This window comes from Nipponia nippon, unplaced genomic scaffold (assembly GCF_047370975.1).
Source record: "Nipponia nippon isolate SJK-2023a ecotype South Korea unplaced genomic scaffold, ASM4737097v1 scaffold_3, whole genome shotgun sequence".
NCBI lineage: Eukaryota > Metazoa > Chordata > Aves > Pelecaniformes > Threskiornithidae > Nipponia > Nipponia nippon.
The window spans coordinates 46,034,754-46,054,466 of NW_028262347.1; the positions used below are offsets into that span (position 1 = coordinate 46,034,754).

A 19,713-nucleotide genomic window follows, 5' to 3' on the forward strand; every position below is an offset into this window, starting at 1 on the left:
TCGGCCTATATTATATATGTTCTTTTAATGGTTAATTATTGGATAGTCTAATTCTAATTATTGGATAGTCTAAGCTGTTCATTAGTCAAATCAATCACTATACTTTCAAGTTACCTCAGTGAAGTGTTCTAGCAACAAGTCTTACTTGGCTAACATACTTGGAAAAGATTTCTAGATTTAGATTTATTTATCTACCTTTAAATGTGTTAAGTTTGGAAAGCTCTCCTAATTCCATCTATTTTCACTAGTAAAAGAGAATGAAAGGCGATTCTGTGATCCACTGTTTAAGGCATTTTAAATAATACATTTATGCCTTTTCCTCTGTCATGAACTTCTGGCAAACATTGTTATTCAACAAACTTAAAGATGATTTTACCTCAGAGGTATTTACCTCTGAGGTTGTTGTATATTGGCAAAGAAATGCTTATTCCTTGAAGCAGAAATATGTAGCAGTATGTGGCAGACCCTTTTTAAAAAGAAAAGCACATTTCCAATTTTAGTGCATCAGGAATTAAAGAAATAAAATATTTTCTTTTTACCATTTTTTACTCAATGTCATATTTCTTTTCAATTACCTTTACATTTTGGGAAAAAAACACTCATGAATATAAATGGAGCAGAATTTTTTTTAAATACCTAATACTTTGTCTCTGCAATAAATCAAATCTAGAACACATTCCTGTCACAGAAGTCTATAGTGCCAAATTTGAGGATACAAGTTAGCAATTTCAGTCAAAAAAAAAAAGAAAACAAGTGAAAAAAAAAATACAGGCTTAAAATGAAAGAGTTTTCAGACCTAAGAATCAAAAGCAACACCAGCTAAAATTCAAAACAAGCTAATAAAATATAATCCAAAAAAACCCAAATAAATTATTCATATGAAATTAGGCACTTTTACACCATCTCTTAAAAAAACCTCTCCAAAATCTATGTATTTCTTTAATTCATAATTTTTGAGATAACAATTTAGACTGTGTGATTCCTTATGCTTTCAGATGCAAGACACTTTTTTTCTCAGTGGATACCTTAGTGTTGAAAGAATTCCCTCAGTTGCCTCAAAGTTGGTACAGTTCATCTTCTCTTTTCTGTGGTTCATTGTACTCTCAAAATGTTTCTCAGGAACTCAGAAATATATTTATTTATATATAACCATATATGAATATGATTATATGCGTGAGGTTTCTCAGAGAGCTTTAGAAGTAACTGAGGGCTTCTAGCTCACGGCAGTGGTACTATGAAAGTTAGGTATTTCCAGGTATTGCTGACAAGCTTTACCTGTTAAGACCAAAATATCCTTTTTGCAGGATAAGATCATCAGAACAGTTTATTATAGCAACTTTCTTCTAACTTTGATTAGTTTAAGTTAAAATCTAATAGGTACTTCTATTCAGCTTTCTTTAGGAGATAATTTCACTTTTATGTTCACGATGATAAAGTTTAACTTTTTAGCTAAGCATAGCATGCATATGGTTCACGACATTTTAAAAATATTTTAATGATGCAGAGTGGGAAAGTTGTATCCGTTTTCACTGCCAGCATCAACTGTCTGATGACTGTATAAGGGCAATCTCTCAAGAATGAAAATAAAACCAGAAATAGTTATACATATCTTTTTTCTTATTATTAACTCTCAAATTTACCATAATAGTTTGAGTGTGAGGAGAAAGCAGCAGCTCGAGGAGGTTTTCTAGGTAGTAAGCAATATAATGCAGACATTGTAAGACAGAAGTCACAATCTTTCCAAAGGAGTACGGAATGCAAATTAGTGAAATCCTGTGTACTTCATAGCTACATCTGTACTGGTAAATTAAATGTGCCCAGGACTATTCTCTAGTGTTGATCCAACTGGCTTCTCAGTGTGTGCCCAGGTGCTGTCTGAGAGACAGCAGCGGCCCAGTCCAGAGCCGTGTAGGAACCATCCTCACAGCTTGAAAATGCCCACAGTTTAATTTGTTATTTTGGATATAGCCTGTGTATCCTCTCACTGTCTTATGAATATGAAGGATCATCAAAATTATGTGAGTCAAGATGCTAAAGAGATATCCTTAAGCGAAATATAGTGCTGAAGGATTTTCATTTTATTTTTTTGTGTCCATCACTAATGATCTACAAACATTTCTTTGTAGAAAATTCAAAATGCTAGATGTATGAATGTGATGTAATGTGCGGATGCATGCATACATACAGTTCCATATAGATACACACATATCTATATGTATATTTGTGTGCTCCTGTTTAATATTAGCTGCTAAGAGATGTGTTCCCAAATTCCCTCTCAGTGAGAATACTGTGGCAGCGCTGAGGTCTCATTCTGTGCAGGGGATCAGCCTGGTTCCTACAGCAATTAAGTGCTAAAAGCATATGTTTAACACCCCCTTCTGGTGCTTGAGATGGTACCTGTTGACGTTAGTGAATTTTGGAGCAGGTTCCCAAGTAAACTGTGTCTCTGCTTGTTTTTTCAGCATGATTTTTTTTTCCCCCTGTGGTTCCCCAGTCACTCCTCCAGATCCTGAGTTGAAGATCCATTTCTCTATTACCAACTCCTTTCTTATTCACTGTACCAAGACAACTAAATTATCAGTTATTCTGTAGAGTTAGACCCGTGCCTAGCTCCTGAGAGATTTTCAGCTAGTGCAGCCTGAAACAAAACACAGATTTCCATTCTCTTGCATCCCTTTCTTTACAAATATTATATTTTTTGTCATATCTCTGATATCACTACCATAAAATACCATCCTTAGCAGCAGTAAGAAATGTTAGTAATACTACAGACACAATCTTTTACTGATTGTTAGCGAATTTGTATGCTCACTGAGGTTTCATGACACAATTTTATTCTCAGCATTCTCGCTTTCTGTTTGTTTTGCATCCCTTTCTTCGGTTTCTCAACTGTTCCTGTTGCTTTTGGAACGAAGCAATACTTCATACACAGTACTTCCTCACCTGCTCCCCAATGTATAAGCCCTTTGGATCCAGAAGCTGCTCTGCTGAGCTTTTCTACACCCAAGTCCAGTTTAAATGGCCATCTGAGTTACAAGTTTCAGAGCTACTTAGTTGGCTATTTCAATATTTTTCCCAGACAGCAGTCTCCACTATTGCATTTGTCTCCTAAGCAAGCCTTCTTTTATTTCAGTGTCTCAAGACTGGGGCACAACAGTGAGCAACCAGTATGCCTCCATGTCTGAGTCACTTTCTCATTCAACTAATCCATTCTTATAAGAGTTGTGACTAAGGAGGCTAAAAAGGTCCCCAGAAAAACAGTATTCAGTTACATGAGAAGTGTAACTTCTCTGAAACGTGCAAGCCATTGTTTTTAAGAAAACAAACATAGAAAGATTTTATTTTTGTAGTATTGGGGGTGATTCATTCATCATTGAACTAATTCTGGGAGCACTGAAAAAATACCATTTATTTTCTCCCTGAAAATCTTTATTCCAATGAATATATTTGCAAAAAAATTATACCCAGTAAAGGAACAACTGAATACAGCACAGGTGTGTTAAAATGTATATCCACATCTTGATCATCATCTTTGCTTTTGGATACACCTTCATTCTGCACAGTGTAAAAGAATTAAAACACTTTGGTACAATAGCAGCACCAGTTGAACCGCAGCTTGGGTGCAAAGAAAAAACAAATCTGGCTAGTATTATTATTCCAGATTTAGACCTAACTGTTCCTTAATAATGTTCATGTCTGGCCTTATTTGCAGTAGGTGTGTATTTATCCTCTATGAAAGTAATTTCCAGTCAACTTTCAGAAGAGCAGTATTTTCTGGAGAATGTAGTGCTGCTGTGGAGATGAGAATCATTTGTCTTAAACTTCACTGAAGAAGCAAGCATTCTCAAGATTATGTCTATTTATTTCCAAATAGGCTTCACAGAGTTGACTTTCCCCTGGAGAGCCAAGGGGGAGAGAGGAATCCAGGAAGCAGTTCGGAAGGAATCTACTTTTATTTGCTATGAATCATTTCTTACAGGACTCTCTTTTCCTCTTTCAACTCTATAGGTAACCTACAGAGATTAGCTTCCCTAGACACTGGATCTTTTTGAATACTTTCCAAAAAATGCATTCCCATATTGTGTGTTTACCATGATCAAAACAAAATCATTTTAGAGCTTTCTCAGTGAGAAGCACATATGTGTTTGCTCTAGCAGTGTTGGCTTGGATGTATGTTAATCACAGTAGTCTAATTTTAACAAATTCAGTTGCATGAAGAAATGAAAGTGTAAGTTTCTTGGACAGCAAGACATTTATGCAGTAATTATTCTGAGTGGGAGTATTGCTGAGGAAAGTCTGTATTCAGAGATGGTTTCTAGGTGCCCTACATCTTGTAATGTTCACAAACCAGGAAATAGTTTTAACAAGTTGTTAGGCACTCTAAAATGTGAGCTTTAAGCTCACTTTGTTGTGGAAAAACCAGTCATCCAGAAACTCTCTTTAAATTGGCTTTCTTTACAAGAATGTGAGATATTGACTTAAGCTTCAGCTTTTATTCAACTTTTAAGACATTATTTGTGTAATAGAACTGCATTTCTAATTTTTTAAGTCTGAACTTGAAGCAGCCAATCTTTAAAAATCTGCTCTAGAACCCCCACATATGGCCAATGGCTCTTGAGAAGAAAGGGCACTTTGAAGTATGACCTCAAGAGTATTAAATGAAAGAGAGCTCACCAGAGCCTTAAGACTTTGAGCCACCACCTTGAGCTGATTGGCTTAGAAGCATTCCTCAAGGAGGTGCCGTGACCTGCAAGTCACTGCCATCCCAACCACATATTAGTGCTGCTTGCAATCTGGAGCTCATGACAGCTTTAAGCCCCATGTCATCGGCACATTGTCAGAAACAGCTGTTTCCACTCTACCACTTCAAAAGGGCTTGATTAAATGTCTTACTGTAACAACATACATAGACACACACATAGAATGAGGGGGAAAGGAGAAATGTACCTATAAGCAAAATAAATACAATTTCCACTAGATGGTTTAATCATGATGTGGGGGACTAAACCATTTCTTGACTTGAAGGGTTTATGTAATCAGTTAACACAATATCATATTAAAAAGCAGTTTCTACAAGTGCTTCTTTTATTTTTTTTCCCCAATGCTGAAATACAGATTTCATGTCAAAGGCTCTGGGCTTGCAATAAGCTTTACCTTGAGCTGTCTAACAGTTGAAAGAAGAATCCTGGTGATTTCCAGATAATTGACTGTATTTTTATAGCCACCTTATAGATAACATGCTTTCAGTGCCTCCTTATGGAAAGTGTTCATAATATATGGGTTTTATTCATGGCAAGACCTCTAAAAGTGAATGTACTTCTGATAGTACATACATCTTTAAAAAATAAAGTAGATGTTGTATTTTGTCTTGAAATATATGTAACCAAGATCTGCTTTATTATGTATTTTTTCCTTAGGTTTTTCCATGCCAAATTTCCCTATTTGAGTTTCTCCTGAGTGTTCAGTAATTGTCTCATGTAGCTTTACCAGGCTAGGAGTAATTGTGAGGGAGACAGCTTTAGTGCATTTTGCCAGCTTCGTTAAGGGCAAGTCCTGTTATTGCCAGGGAGAATTTTCACAAAGCTTTTAAGAGCTCCTGCTATGTTAGTTCTGCTGCTGCTGACAGTAATAGATGGGTTAACAGTGATTCTTAAATTGTCTGCAGCTGATCCGCAATTGACAAAAAACTGGCACTGTTCCACGCTTCACTGGATCCAATGTCCTCCTCACACTGCTCCAGGGATACTGCAGATCTCTCACCAGTGATGAATCTATTGCTCCCGCAGCTCTCTTGAGCAGATCTACCTAGTCCCTGTTATCCAAACCCAACTGGAGTGTCTTGCCATCGTACTCCTGGTTTCTGGAGCATAGTACAGATAAAGCTGACATGGTCCTCAAGAGAAACAGTACATATATGATTTTTACACCATGTATTATTGCCAGTAAAGCACGACACTTTCTAGTTGAGAATCCTTGTTTTAAAATGTTCTTTGGTCTGTTTACTTGTTTATTCAAAGTAATGAACACATGGCAATCTTTTATCTTTATGTATTGGTGCCATGGAATGACCACAGAGCTGTATTTTTAGGTAGTTAGCATCCAGCAGCTTCACCTGTTCAGTTGTCTTCCATTACTTCTGTCTGCTTTTACAGAAAATACAAAAATGAGGCTTGTGGGGCAGGTAGAGCTTCTGCCAATTGCCTGCCTGCCCTCCGAGCTGCTCCCAGTTTCTCCTGCCCTGTGTCAGGGCTGCACAGCTTCCCTCTACCAGCACCAGCTGCTGTTAAGCCTCGCATTGTTTCAGGCTTCCTCTCAAGTGTGCCAAACTTTCCGCCTCAATGTTATGAATGGCTGTGGATTCCTTCCAGCCCAGCAGCACTCTTGGCCTCCTGAAAATGCCTCCTTTCTTTTCTCCTGGTGAAGGTGTGAGGAATAAGAAAACTTCCCAGGATCCAGTTCTTCCTCTCTTCCTGCTCTGTTGCTTCCTAAAGACTGAACCAATTGTTATAGGGCATGCGGGATTTTTAGGGACTAAAAAAGGTACTGTGGCTTCCTAATGAGAAGGTAGAAATGACTGATGTGAACTGTATTTCCAGATGGCATACTTTTAATAGTTTGACTTCGGACAGATACGGGGGTGGGAGGCTTAGGCATGGATCAGCTCCACTAGGAGAGGAGATAGTGGAACACCCTGAGAGAAAAGAGGACACCACTCTCTGATCTCAAAAGTATGAGAGCACTTTCTTGGTTACTGTAAATTGGGTAGACTTTCCCCATTGACAGGCAATAAAAGACTGACTCTGAGATTTCATCTCAGAATATATGTGACATTTTTCAGACTGCATAGCAGAAGGCTGAGCTAGCCTAAAGGTTGTGCAGAATGGAGAAATTCAAGACAATTAATATTAACTGAATGCAAACTGCCCTTCGTTTCAGATAGAAAGGCTCTTCAGTGTTTGCACAGAAATAGCAACACTTCTCCACGTAAAGAGTTTACTCTTTCTGCCCCTTATGAGCTGGAAAGCTTTTTAATTCTAATTTGGGCCCCAGCTGAATTTTCTTCTGTTGGTGGTGGTGGTGCTGTTCTTTTTGCTTCGCCCCTTCTGGGTCCTTATACTCAGTTCATTCTTCTTGTCTGGTGCTAAGTGCAAGGCAGATATGTTATCTCTGTTCAGCTATTTGGTGAAAACTGTGTTTATCCTTTTGAAAAAAAAGGTTATCTTTCTATATTTGCAATTATATTTGTTCAGGGTCCTCCTAAATATTTTAAAGACACATTTAGTTTTTCTGTTGTGCACAATTGTCAGCTTCAAGACAGGCTTGTGTATGGGCTGTTGTTCTGAATCATAAAGTATTCCTACTTCAGCAGAGATTAGTGCCTTCCACCTTAAAAAAACAACAGACAAAACAAACAAAAAACCCCATATAGTGTTTCCCATCCCTATGAGCTCCATCAGTGGACAAAGAAAGAACACAGGCTATTGGAATGGGGATATTTGCCTGTAATACTGAAGCACAATATCAGGATGAGTTGTATAATTTGAAAACCAATTTACTCAGCTGTGGAAAACACTGAATTTCCTTTGGGAAATACATGAGAATATTTTATAGCCTTACCCCAGAAAATTCTATGTGTGTTTTCTCATGCATTGTAGCAGCTCTGTGAAAGCAAAGATTGAACATGCCTTTGGGTGATTATGGAATACTTAAATCTGGTTCTCGATATTGTGATTCATCTTTCTGTAAAATGCGTGGGAGAAAGCTGGAAATCATGTCATTACAGTTCTCAGCTTCAGTTTTGTGAGGGTTAGATTATGGGGAGTTCATTTGTACTCTCTTCTTCTGATTATACAAGCAGTTAAATATGCAAATATCTGAGACCAATTGGCTCACTCACTCACTTTGGAATTGAATTAAAATGCCTTTAAATTGCTGTACATTTCCCATCTAGAATAATTTGTTGTACTCTGATATCCTAATCAATACATAAGTATTTTGTCTGTGCAAGTTCTAAATGACTGAAATGAAAATACGTTTGAGTTTCTTCTGCTTACATAGATGTTGCGTTGCAGTAACGCCACTGACTTGTTTAGTTGCTTCTCTTTCTCCTGCACATGAGAGGTAAATTGGGCTCTGTAGTTCCTGATTTCTTCAAGTGAAATTATGTAAGCAGCTACGAACTCTTCTTACTGTAAAGTTTTTAAAACAGTAAGCTGCATACGCAGAAACACTCTGCAAAGTAAGCCAGTAACTTGTTGTCATGGTAATTTGGAGTGCTTTTCATTTCATTTTTAGCTATGAAAATGTTTACAAATTTCCCATAAATATTAATCCTTCTACAGTCTAATTATTGGTGTAATGTATTTTCTGAGTCATTCATCTTCATGAACTGTAAAATGTATAGACATGCTTTTCTTTAACGGGGGGAACAAATGTTGGGAATAAGCAACTATATACTAACTCCTCTTTTCATATTTAATTAACCTTTAGGTCTTAATTAAATCATCAATTACCTTACCAAGAACTGTTGAAACAGTAATTTTATGCTTACCATGTAATTTGAGAGAAACTCTCTGATAATTCATGCGCTATTTGCTTAGGACATAGTTCATATAAGGTTTTCAGTATGTCTGGTGGCAATCCCTTGTGCTGCTTGGAGCTGCTAATAAAGTCTTTTCTTCACAAAAAAAATACCCCAAAGTATTTTGTTTTATGCACCCATTTCCCATTGTAGGCTCTGTTGCCCACAGTGTTCAAAATGTTTATGAGACTAAATCTCCCAAAAGCAAAAGACCGTGTTTTCACAAAAATCATGCATGTTTATTATTAGTTCAGTGATGTTTCCTAAGAAGATAATCACCCAATATTATGGTATAGGTTCTGTTTTCTCTCCAGGCACCTACATAGATACAGAACACTGTTCTTCTGATCCCATCAGGTGATTGATTCTCAATGGATAGGTCATAAATTCTCCAAGGACAAGAAATTCTCATACCAAATAGTACTTGAGCTATTTTATTGTCAAGACCTTGATTCAGAAATTTTGTAGGACTGTGCCTTAGTTAACTCGAATAGAAATCTTATTGTCTTCACATTTCTTTTTCTGTTTTTTATATGTATTTTCATTATGCAAATTGAAAGTCTTTATCTAATATATAGTTATGTTCAGTCTACCATCAAAATTATTTGAAGAAAAAAGGACGTGATGTCAACTAAGCCTGTCTCTTGGGGTGCAGATTTATTTCATTCAGTGTTTTTCATCCACATCTTAGTAGAAAGATAACTTTTCTTTTTCTATGATTACTTTCCATTATGAAAATAACTGTGCAACAGCTTGTACTCAACTATGATGTTCATTTACTGAATAATTCAAAAAATAGGTTTGCAAAACAAATTAATAGGAAGTCACAGCCTAGATTTGTACTATTGATTTAAATAAAAGGAATCATGCTTTGCGATGATGGGAGGCAGTAGTTTGTAAAGATACAGTCTCTTTGCTGAAATTGTGGAAGTGAATGTATCATGGATGGACCTATGCACTTGATTGTGATTGACAGTCTGATAGTAATATGGCAGGGGGTACTATGCTGCCTGCCTCAGTTCCTGGAGAGTGCAAGATTGGCTTTGCCTGGTAAATGTAGCCCTCAGTGTCAATCAAAAATAAAGTGCCATGAAATATAGAACTCACAGCAGTAGATTAACATTTCAGAAATTAAACCATCTGTTTGAACTCAATTAAAAGAGAATCCAGCAAGGTTTTTCCTAATAGAGTATCCTAGTACTGATTCTTGAAACAATGCAAGGAATTTATTATGCAATTAGAACTGATAAGGAAGTGTTTTTAATGCTCATTAAATAAACCCAGCAACAGTACATTCTCAGTAGGGTGTTTTGCAATAAATAACTTCCTAATTTTCTTCCTGAACTATAGTTCTCATGTATTTCTCATTCTAGGAATGATTTTTAGTTATGGACTGGCATATCCTATTAGAATCTTTTTTCCCCGCAAGTTCTGGAGAACTTACGTCTCTGTTTCACAAGATGATTTTGATACAACTGGTATTCTCCTCAACCCTCCCACACCTCTGGATGTATCTAGGTGGTTGTATAGAGGAAAAATGCCCTACAGTAAGGCTGGTTTCGGTCTGAGATCTGCATGAGAAGAACTATATGTTCGCAGACCTGCTAGGAAGGGGATGGGTGGCAGGTGTCTGGCTGAAGTAATTTTCTTGGAATTTGTCTTTAAGAGTAACTCCAGTACCAGTTTGAATGTATTTTTCCCTGGGAAAGTTACAGTCTAGAGATCAGATGTCTGCTAATGAGAATATGCAGTGAGGAGGGGATGGATAGCTTTTCATTTCCCCCAAAGAACAGTCCCTTTTTGTTGAGGCATTCGGAACCACTGTATAGTGGTCAGCTCTGCATATTGCATTTACATGATTCTATTTACCACAGTCAGTTTTACTGGAGAGCAAATACACATTCAAGTGTACCCACCCTTTTGAAACATGTCTTCCATATAATGAACAGCTCTGTTACTAAGCTGAGGCAGTTTTACTAATTCTTCAGGCGCTCCAGTAAAGATTGTCTTCCTGTAACAGTAAGTAACTTTAATCTGACATTATGGTTTGTAATAGTGCCAGTTGCCTCAGCATCTGGCTGCCTCAAACTCACTGAAAACAATTACAGCGTGAAAGAAAATAGAAATCTTCTTCAATATAACAACAACAGTAAAAAAGAAAATCAACAATAAATCCCTAAATTAAATTCCATATGAAGGTTTGCTGTATGTCACTTAGATTCTGTGCAGTAAAAGATTGATATATTTATGGTGGAGTTATTTGGTGGAATTTTATTGTAACTCAGTAGCGCTACTCCAGTTCTTCACATTCTAACTGCATTTAAATACACTTAAAATTATCAGAATTATTTTTTATCATTTTTGAAAGATCAATACACGATCCTTCATTAATTCTGTTTAAAAAATTCTGTTCTGATAGGTGTATTGATGGAGTTTTTTGATGATTAGTTCACAAATTGGATGTTTTACCCATAATAGAGGAAGAAAATGCTTTCTGAACAGAGATTATGGAAATTGCACAGGAGGCAAACCTTTTGATTTGGGGGGAAAAATGAGCTTTAACAAAAAGACTGCTGGTAGGCAGGACCCAAAGTTAATTTCTGTAGGATTCTGTGGTGTTCATATAGAATGGGTGGTATGTGTAGTGAAAATATATAATGCGAAGGCAAATGAACCTGAGCCATTGACTGCAGAACTGCATAGCGATTCTGGTGGCCCTGGATTATAGTTTGCTCCAGTCATGGAGGGCTTTTTCTGGGGCAGTTTGGAGTAAGCGTCTGGTTTCATGGGTAATTTTGACATTGAATTTCAGAGGCAGGAATTGAACTTTGATTTCTTGGTGCTAGTCCTGCAAATATTAGTTGTCCTCTTGTGCCTTCAGAAATAATTAATTAAACCCTTTTAAAAATGAAAATATTATTCACAGTGCTGCTTCCCGTGGGCATCTCTTAAAAACATAGTTTCAAGAAGACAGAAGCTTCTGTTCAATAAACAGCAGTTATTGGTATATGCAGTATCAAGTGCAACCTTTCAGAGTAGGATGTGTAGATCTACCACTGAACACAGCTTGCTATTATTGATATTAATTACTTAAAAAGCACTGTAAACATATGTGTCACTGATCAGATGTGGTAGATAAGGCTGCCCTAGCAGAAAGTAGTTTTATTATTTTACAGGTAACAACCTTGTAAAAGCCTAGTGAGCAATTAGTGCCCAGTGGTCTTACTATTAGTGATCAAAAGACCAAATTTTAGAAACTACAGCCTTAAAATCTTTAAGCTACAAGAATCAAAATTAAATCCTTGCACTTACCCTGGAAGTTAATAATTTTAATATGTACTGTAGATTTAATTGCTAAATACTATATAGGGAACACCTGCAGGTTACTGGCTGCCAAAAAGTAAGGCAGGAATTCTTATGAATTACGCGGAGCACTGTAATTCAGCATTTTGCGAAGGACCAATAGTATATGCCTCTTTTCTCAGCTGCTCTCATAATCCTGTGGGTAAAACTGAAGTCAGTACAGTGTGGCCATAACCTTTTTGCAGTGTGCAACAGGCATGGAAGTGATAGGAGCCAGATGAAAAAGAATGAAGGGGGAAAAAAAAAAAAAAAGATTGATATGCAAATACTTTAAGGTTTTCCATGCAGAAATTTCAGAAAAGAAAATATTTATAAACAAGATTTTTTTCAAGCGTTTTCAGCTGTGTCTACTGTCTAATGAAAATGTAGTTCCTTGAACAATACATCATCTCAAGAGTTTTGTTATTTATTTGGAAAGTTATGGAGTTAGTTTTTATTTGCAAAATTGCCTTGGTAACATTTCCACATGCTGAAGTTGCATTTTTGGACCAATTTGAAAATACCTTCAGACACTATTTATAAACCATGTTGTTATGGAAATCATATCACTTCATGTGATAGACATCAATTGTACTTACCTGCCAATGAAATTATTACCAGTAGAGGAATAATGATTGATTCTGTTCTAGGGAAAGTTAGCCAAAAGAAAGTGTGTCTACGAAGGAGTGAAATGAAGGCTAAAATTGATCCTAAAACATCCTACAATGCCTAATAATCTTGTAGTCTTTTCTTTTTTCCTGTTTCTGTAATGCTGTAATATCATACTTTTTCTGTGGGCTGTCTTAATAGTGATTGTGCATGATATAAGCCTTGAACAAATCAGCAATATTCTCATTCTTTGTGCTCAGAGCAAGTATGTCAAGTTGCATAATGGTTTACACAGTGTGCCTGAAAGCTATGCCTTACAACTGCAAATACCTAAATGGTTTTGGAAAACATACAGAAATACCAATATTAATCTGGTTCTCAAGCATTTAATTCATCTGACTACACTTGTCAGCCAAAAGTGCAAAACCTTGTTTGACATTTAACATTTATCTGAACAACTTGAGTCAGAACACTGGAAATCTTGTGATTTTGAGATTTTCTTAATTAGAACTTAGCTAACTTTTCAAGGCTAGAAATGAAAACTTTTTCCTTCTGAAATTTCAGCAATTGGCTATTCTACTCAAAAATGGAAGCTCTAATGCACTACTTCATATGCCTTGTGACTAGCATCTTTTAAAACTATACAACCTTCTCTGGGTACTGATGTATTTGATCAGTATCTGAGCAAAAATAGACAGAAGATGCATTCATTCTCAGCAGTCATTTTTAATTTCCAATGACATTTTATTTGATTGAAAAAATGAACTTTTTAAATCCTAGTAGTATATACTGTGAGTATAATTGTAATCATAATCTCAGATGATCTCTGGATTAGAGTTTTCTGTGAAGATTAGCCGGTTTTGATTGTGTTAATATGAACAGCTATTCTAATCAGCCCTGCACGTGTGCTGCTGGGTGGAGTATATTAATTTTTCTTTTAGCACTTTACATTTATTTTAAATTAAAACTGGGCTTTATCTTTAGGCAGTAACTCAAAGCCATTTATTTTTCTGGTTTCCAAGGTTTAGAAAGAAAGTAAATGCAAAAATACATTTACTAACAGATTTATTTCCATTTTAGAAAACTCTTGCTTTTTCTTAATAGGACAAAATTCTGTTACTGAAAGGTTTTGAGCAATTTCTATTTGTCAGTATGATAGTACAGATGACATTTCTATTCAGCAAGTTTCTCACTTGCTGGGAGTACAGACTTCCTAATTAGCATGCAGCATACTTGCTTTAGATAAGGTAAAGAAGTAGTTAGATGTTTTATACCATAAGCATAGCTATGTATTAAAATTATCAAATTGCAGACATCAGAGCACAATTGGATTCCTATGAACAAAATTTAAGTCATTTGAAGATTTTTTTAATGAAATCCTAATGCACTAGAAAAATTGGGTAAGATTATCATATCCTATACTGATGACAACATTTGAGCTGGAAAGCTAACAAGTTTAATTAGAAACACTTTGAGGCCTGGAAAATGTTTATTATTTTTTTAATATAACCATAATATTAAATACTCATAACGTATGTTCCTGTTTAGCTTTTATTATGGTAATGTTAGTATGTTATCTAAAAATGTCCATCACGGTTTCTATATAAACTGACCGTGATTACTAGGAGGTTTTTTAAGCATAAATCAAAGCAACTGATGCATGGCCAGTGGGGAAAAAAAATCTAGACACACAGAAATTACAAACGTAAGTACGTTTTTATGGGACTTTTTCAGCTGCTGTTATGATGTGCAGCCTTTACCAGTTGTAACACATGCTTTTATTATCTTCCTGATATATAAAACTGTATACTCTGAATTTATTTAAAGGCCAATGGTAGATAGCTTTTCAGAAGCAAGATGTAACATATATCTACATATGCTTGTTTGGTTTTGGATAACTATGTTTTTAAAACTCTGAGCGGTCTCTGAAGGTTAAGATGAAAAAGATGTTGAGGAAAAAAATCTCCACTGGCTGGAGAACATTGATGCTAAAATGTCCCCTATTGATGTGATAATTTGAGAAACAAAGTAGACTGCTTGATGCTTCCTTCCCATGCCAAGTCTAGAACTCTTCCCTGACTCACAGCTGTGGGTTTCATTAATGATGCCGATGTCTAAATCTACAAGCAAACTGAATGATTTCACGGTATGCTTGTGGATGAAAACTCCCACATCTGCCACCCATAAATATAAAAAAAATTGTAAAAAACCCTTCCCTCACTTTTTAATTTCTGTTTTTAAATGTATATATCCTGTAGTTTGCAATTTTAGACAGGGTAGTCTCCAGTGTTTGAAAGCACACAAGATTAGATGCATACAAACAATTTCCATGTATATTCTCCTTTCACCAGGCAGCTTAACCTGTCATCTGCTTTGAATGTCCAAATGTAAAATAATTTAAAAATTATTTTAGAATTATTAAAAAAAAATAACCTAACATTTATGTAGTATCATCAGTTGTTAAGGTGACCAGGTATTAACTCATGCTTTTCTTCTGCCTTATTAACTTGAGATATTATCCTAACATGAGACTTACATAAACAGTATTCAACAGAAACTATTCTATTTTTCCTATCATCTGCTTTATTTTTTGTGTGTTTTCTTTTTTGATGTACTTTTATTTTCTGGAGGGTGTTCACCTTCCCTAGAGGTTAATAATTTGTTACTTTGGTGAACAAAATATGAATAGAGCACTAAATGAAGTCTCTTTCTATGTAATGGCATATTAGTAAATGATAACTAAGGTTGTATCAGCATTAACAACATAATACTCTTAGAGATGATGACTGAATCCAAGGATCCAGTTCCCTCTAGAGCCTAGGCTTGTTGTTATTTAGATTTATATAGCTATGTATGTTAGTCAGTCTTAAGGTAATTAGATTGGGACGCAGGCTCCCTTTGCAGCAGAGACGTTTAGGTCCATTTCTGACTAATACAACCATGGAAACTGTGCTCTTCGCAATGTTTATTCAAATTAGTACTTTCAGGGAGAATGCTTTTCTCTTCATTTCCCCTCTTCACTATTTAAGCTGAAAGCTGTTGTCGACACAAGAACATACTTACAGAAATTGTTCATGAGCAGACTTGCAATTTAAATAATGTACTTAACTGTCATAGAGGAAAAGTTGCATAGTATTCTTCCATTTTAAGAGTTTGCAAAGATGCTGATTTTTTTGTTTTCCAGCAGAACTGAATGCTTTGCTGTCTGGCTGATGACACAGGAAATCCCTCTCAGCTCTGAATTTTATGCTTTTTTATTCTCTCTGATCCATAATATTTTGCCGTACATCCTGTCATCTTGTTCCAGAATGCTTTTTGCACCAAGTTATCTGTTCCTAGACAATTTCCTCTTGTCATCATAGCCAACTTACTGGAGATCAGTGTCTTAGTTGTGATTCACGTGCTGTTTGGAACAAAATACCAGACATAGCATATGTAAACTGCAGTTCTTAAGAAGCCTTATAGCATATAGAGAACCAGGTAGAAACATGAGTCTCTGGAAGGAATAACTGGCACTTGGCTTATCTGGCAACACTATGTCACTCCTATAAAAAGGTCTACTTCTATGCGTCACTGCTGAATTTACAGTATTGTCCATGTATTGCATTGGAGAGTAAGATCCAATTGGCAGCAGCTATCTTGCTGCATGTCCCTCCCCTGCCTCTCCTTCTACCTTCTCCGCCTGCCCCCATGCTTTAAAGTAGTATGCTTACATCTTGGGGCAACTCCTAGCTCGTGGTTTTGCTCAAAAGTTGTGAGGTCTGTCAAAAGCAGGTGCCACCTCTGAAATGATTCTGTTGTCCACAGTTATCTTTAGCGATAAAAAAGGAGCTGTTGACATTTTGATTGCTTCAGAAGATACTATGCTGTGCTACAGCAATAACACCAGTAATAAAAGTTCAAGTGAAAATTCTTGCCATCACTGTAGGAGGATAAAAAAGGCATGACAGCACATTATCCTGTGGTCACTGATAAGATGAAGCAGTCCACCATGCTTTGCTCTCACACTTAGTGAGCCATTCTACAACTACTGCTTGGCTGCTTCACTACTCAGTCATTGTACCTCCTATGTATCTTCAGCTATCAAAGAGAAATACCTGAATTCTTCATCCATATTTAACTAGAAGTGCTGGGATGAAATATTCACAGATGAATGACATTTTGTGTCCTTCTTTAAGTATGGACTTTACTCAACAGGAACCCCTAAAAGAACAAGTGTCCTTAATTGCACTGTTTTAAACCAAAACACTTAGCCTCTGTGTTTCTGATGAGTTGGCCGTGCTGATTACAGTATTCATTAAACAGTCCTGGGGTTGTTTTGAAACATCTACAAGATCATGCACTGCAGTAATTCATTAAGAGCAAAACGAATATTGGCAACATCTTTTCAGTGACCTTTTAAAATGGCTAAGTGAGATGTAGCTTGCACTTGTGATTCTACTGGAGTAAAAATCAGCACGATTTTCCTTATAAGTACCCCAGCAGCAACAAAATGCACTTTCATCTCAGAATCTGCTGCCCTGGCCTCTGTGGTGTTGAGCAGAGAAGGTCATCTGTAAGCAGAGCTTTGGGGAAAACAATTTCAGATTTCATTGCTTGTTTGTGCTGTTGTTTGTTCATACTTGTTTGCCACACCTGAGGTGTTTCTGAGCTAGGTTAAGTGTTTGTGTATTTGTTTCTCTCTCCATAATTTCTTAGGCATATATAGGAGTAAATTTGTCATCTTCTGTTTGCTACTGTTCTGATATGGCATTTGCTATAGGTGGAGCCAGAGATGATGAACAAGGAATCAGTTCATCTTCTGTGTCACTAAGACTCATTCTGTTTGTGGGTCCAATGTTGTACTTGGTTACATTAGTGTAATCCCGAAATACTACTCAGAATTATTTTGAATTATTTGGAGATTCCATAGTTCTCTAATTTTAGAGAGGACTTTAATTTATGTTAAAATCTTTGCATGCCTCAAGGCTCTCCTTTTATTTTGGTAGTATAGAGAAGGTTTGAAAGAATTGTCATCAATGTAAACCTAAAACACCTCAGGCAACTGAATGCATTCCTTTTGCTATTTTGTTATTCATTAACTACTCTGTTATTCCTCTCCCCTCCTCCCCACAAGCACCTCCCCCACCCCCCCAAAAAAACAACTAAGGAAACAAGTACACCACAATAAAAATGCTAATAAAGGGAATAATTCCCAATAGACCATAAAAGACAGCATTTATAACCCCGATAGGAATGCCAGTCAGCTTTTTTCGATGTAAAGCATCTGTCTCCAAAAGGAAATGAAGGCAGGCCTGTTTCTCCTTTCAAGTCTCTGAAGTAGTAGGTGGTGTCATTTGTTATACAGTGCTACAAGTCCCATGTTATTGCACTGGTAGCTGCCGACTGCCTTTGTTAACGTACTGAAAAGTTTTATCAGCTGTCTTTAATAAAAGCCAATATATGTGAAGAAAAACTATAGCAAATGTCTCTTGCTCTCTTGTCCTCAGACCATCATTTATAGCTGTCAGAGAGCAATGCCACTGATGTATAAACTTGCAGTCACCCCAAATTCTTGTGACTGTTACAATAAACCATAGATATTGGGGTGGCTGATACCGTAGAAAGTTAGGGAGCAGTCTTTCTAAAATCCTGTGCACTTCCTCATTTGATGCACGGAGGAGATTGAATGAATTTTCAGCACTACCTGAAATGAGTTATCAGCTCACATTTTCCATGGATACATTTGTTTAGAGCATTAATGGCCTAAAATTTGTTGGGTTTCCAGGAAATCAGGAATGCTGTGTAGAAGCTGGAAAATTTCAAGTTCAGTTAAAAGGCATGCAGCGTTGTTGTTTTTTCCTGGATGTTTTTGTTGATTGCTCTAGTAAAGTGATATATCAAATTAAAGACATGGCAGAAGAGTTTTCTGAGCTAGGCGTATAGTCTTATATATATGACGTGCTTTAGAGTACTTGATTAGTACCATACACATACCATATTTTCAGGGGGGTGTGAAGGAAATGGAGAGGAATTCTGGAAACCATATGAGACAACTGTATTACTTCCCACACAATAAGTTTGTGGATGCTGTAGAATTAGCCCTGAGCACATTTTAACGTGTGTCTTATTTAATACGAGTTTTTCTAGGTTTAAGGTTTTTTAATTCTTATCCATTGTAAGCTTTGTCTAGATGCAAACGTGCACATAGTTATATTTCCAGTGAAAAAGCTCTTATTAGACAAATAAGGAGCACAATTAGTGGGAATGGACCATCCTAGTCATGATTTGAGAAAATTATCTCAAACAATCTTAAGTCTAAAAATAAATGAATAAATAAAATATGTAGATATTTAGACAGCCATCCATATACAGTGGAACTGTTTTCCAACCATTCTTTACTTGCATCATTTCAATTAGCACCTAGAACTTCTGTAATTAAGGAGTGTATTATTCCATTATAAAATAGTATGCAAGACTGGCACTGCAAAGGTGGAGCTAAGATAATGTGGCTGCCAATATGTGTTGTCCATAGCAAAGATTACATTTCCGGGGCTTAGTTTTCCTTCTCTGTAGAAGACATGACTGAGAGGAAACTTTGGAGAGTATTGGGAAAACTGTATAAAATCCAGCTGGTTTTTTTTTGTTTTGTTTTGATTCTTAGTAGAACAAAGTAACTGACTTAGGGGTGGTAGAAATAATCTGTCAGGGTAAAGCAAGAAAAATTAAATCTAAAAATAACATCTTCAGATTCCACTGCGATAGCATTATGATGTTTACAATAGGGAGGGCTGAACTCATTTTGTTTTGCTTAATTTTGAAACTCTGGAAGCCAGTTGTTCTGAAAATTTGATGTGTTGCAGTTCTTTATGAGTTTTTGTGATTCATATGTTAATAGGTGAAAAGAAGCAGGAGGAAAGCTGAAAAAATATGAAATATTTGTAGGATATAAAACTAGAGAATTTTCTGAACATTTCCACCACAAAATGTAGGTTTTGGACACAAGTATTATGGGGTGGCGGGGTTTGAAGCTTGATTCGGAAGGATAAGAGTAATGAGTTTAACTTGCTAGTGGAGAGGTTTGGAACATAGGTAAGTCTTCCGTGTCCTAATGACTTCTTATTGCACATCAGTCTGGGAGACCAACTCTAGCACATATTTTATTGGCCTTCTACCTACCTTTTTTTCCTGAAGTTATTGTC

At 36.3% G+C, this 19,713-nt stretch overlaps 1 protein-coding gene across 10 annotated transcripts in view; it reads left to right on the forward strand.

Moving 5' to 3' along the window:
• Positions 1 to 19,713, forward strand: part of TMTC2 (transmembrane O-mannosyltransferase targeting cadherins 2) — a 259,383-nt gene that overhangs the window by 237,912 nt on the left and 1,758 nt on the right. The gene's annotated exons all lie outside the window — the stretch shown is intronic.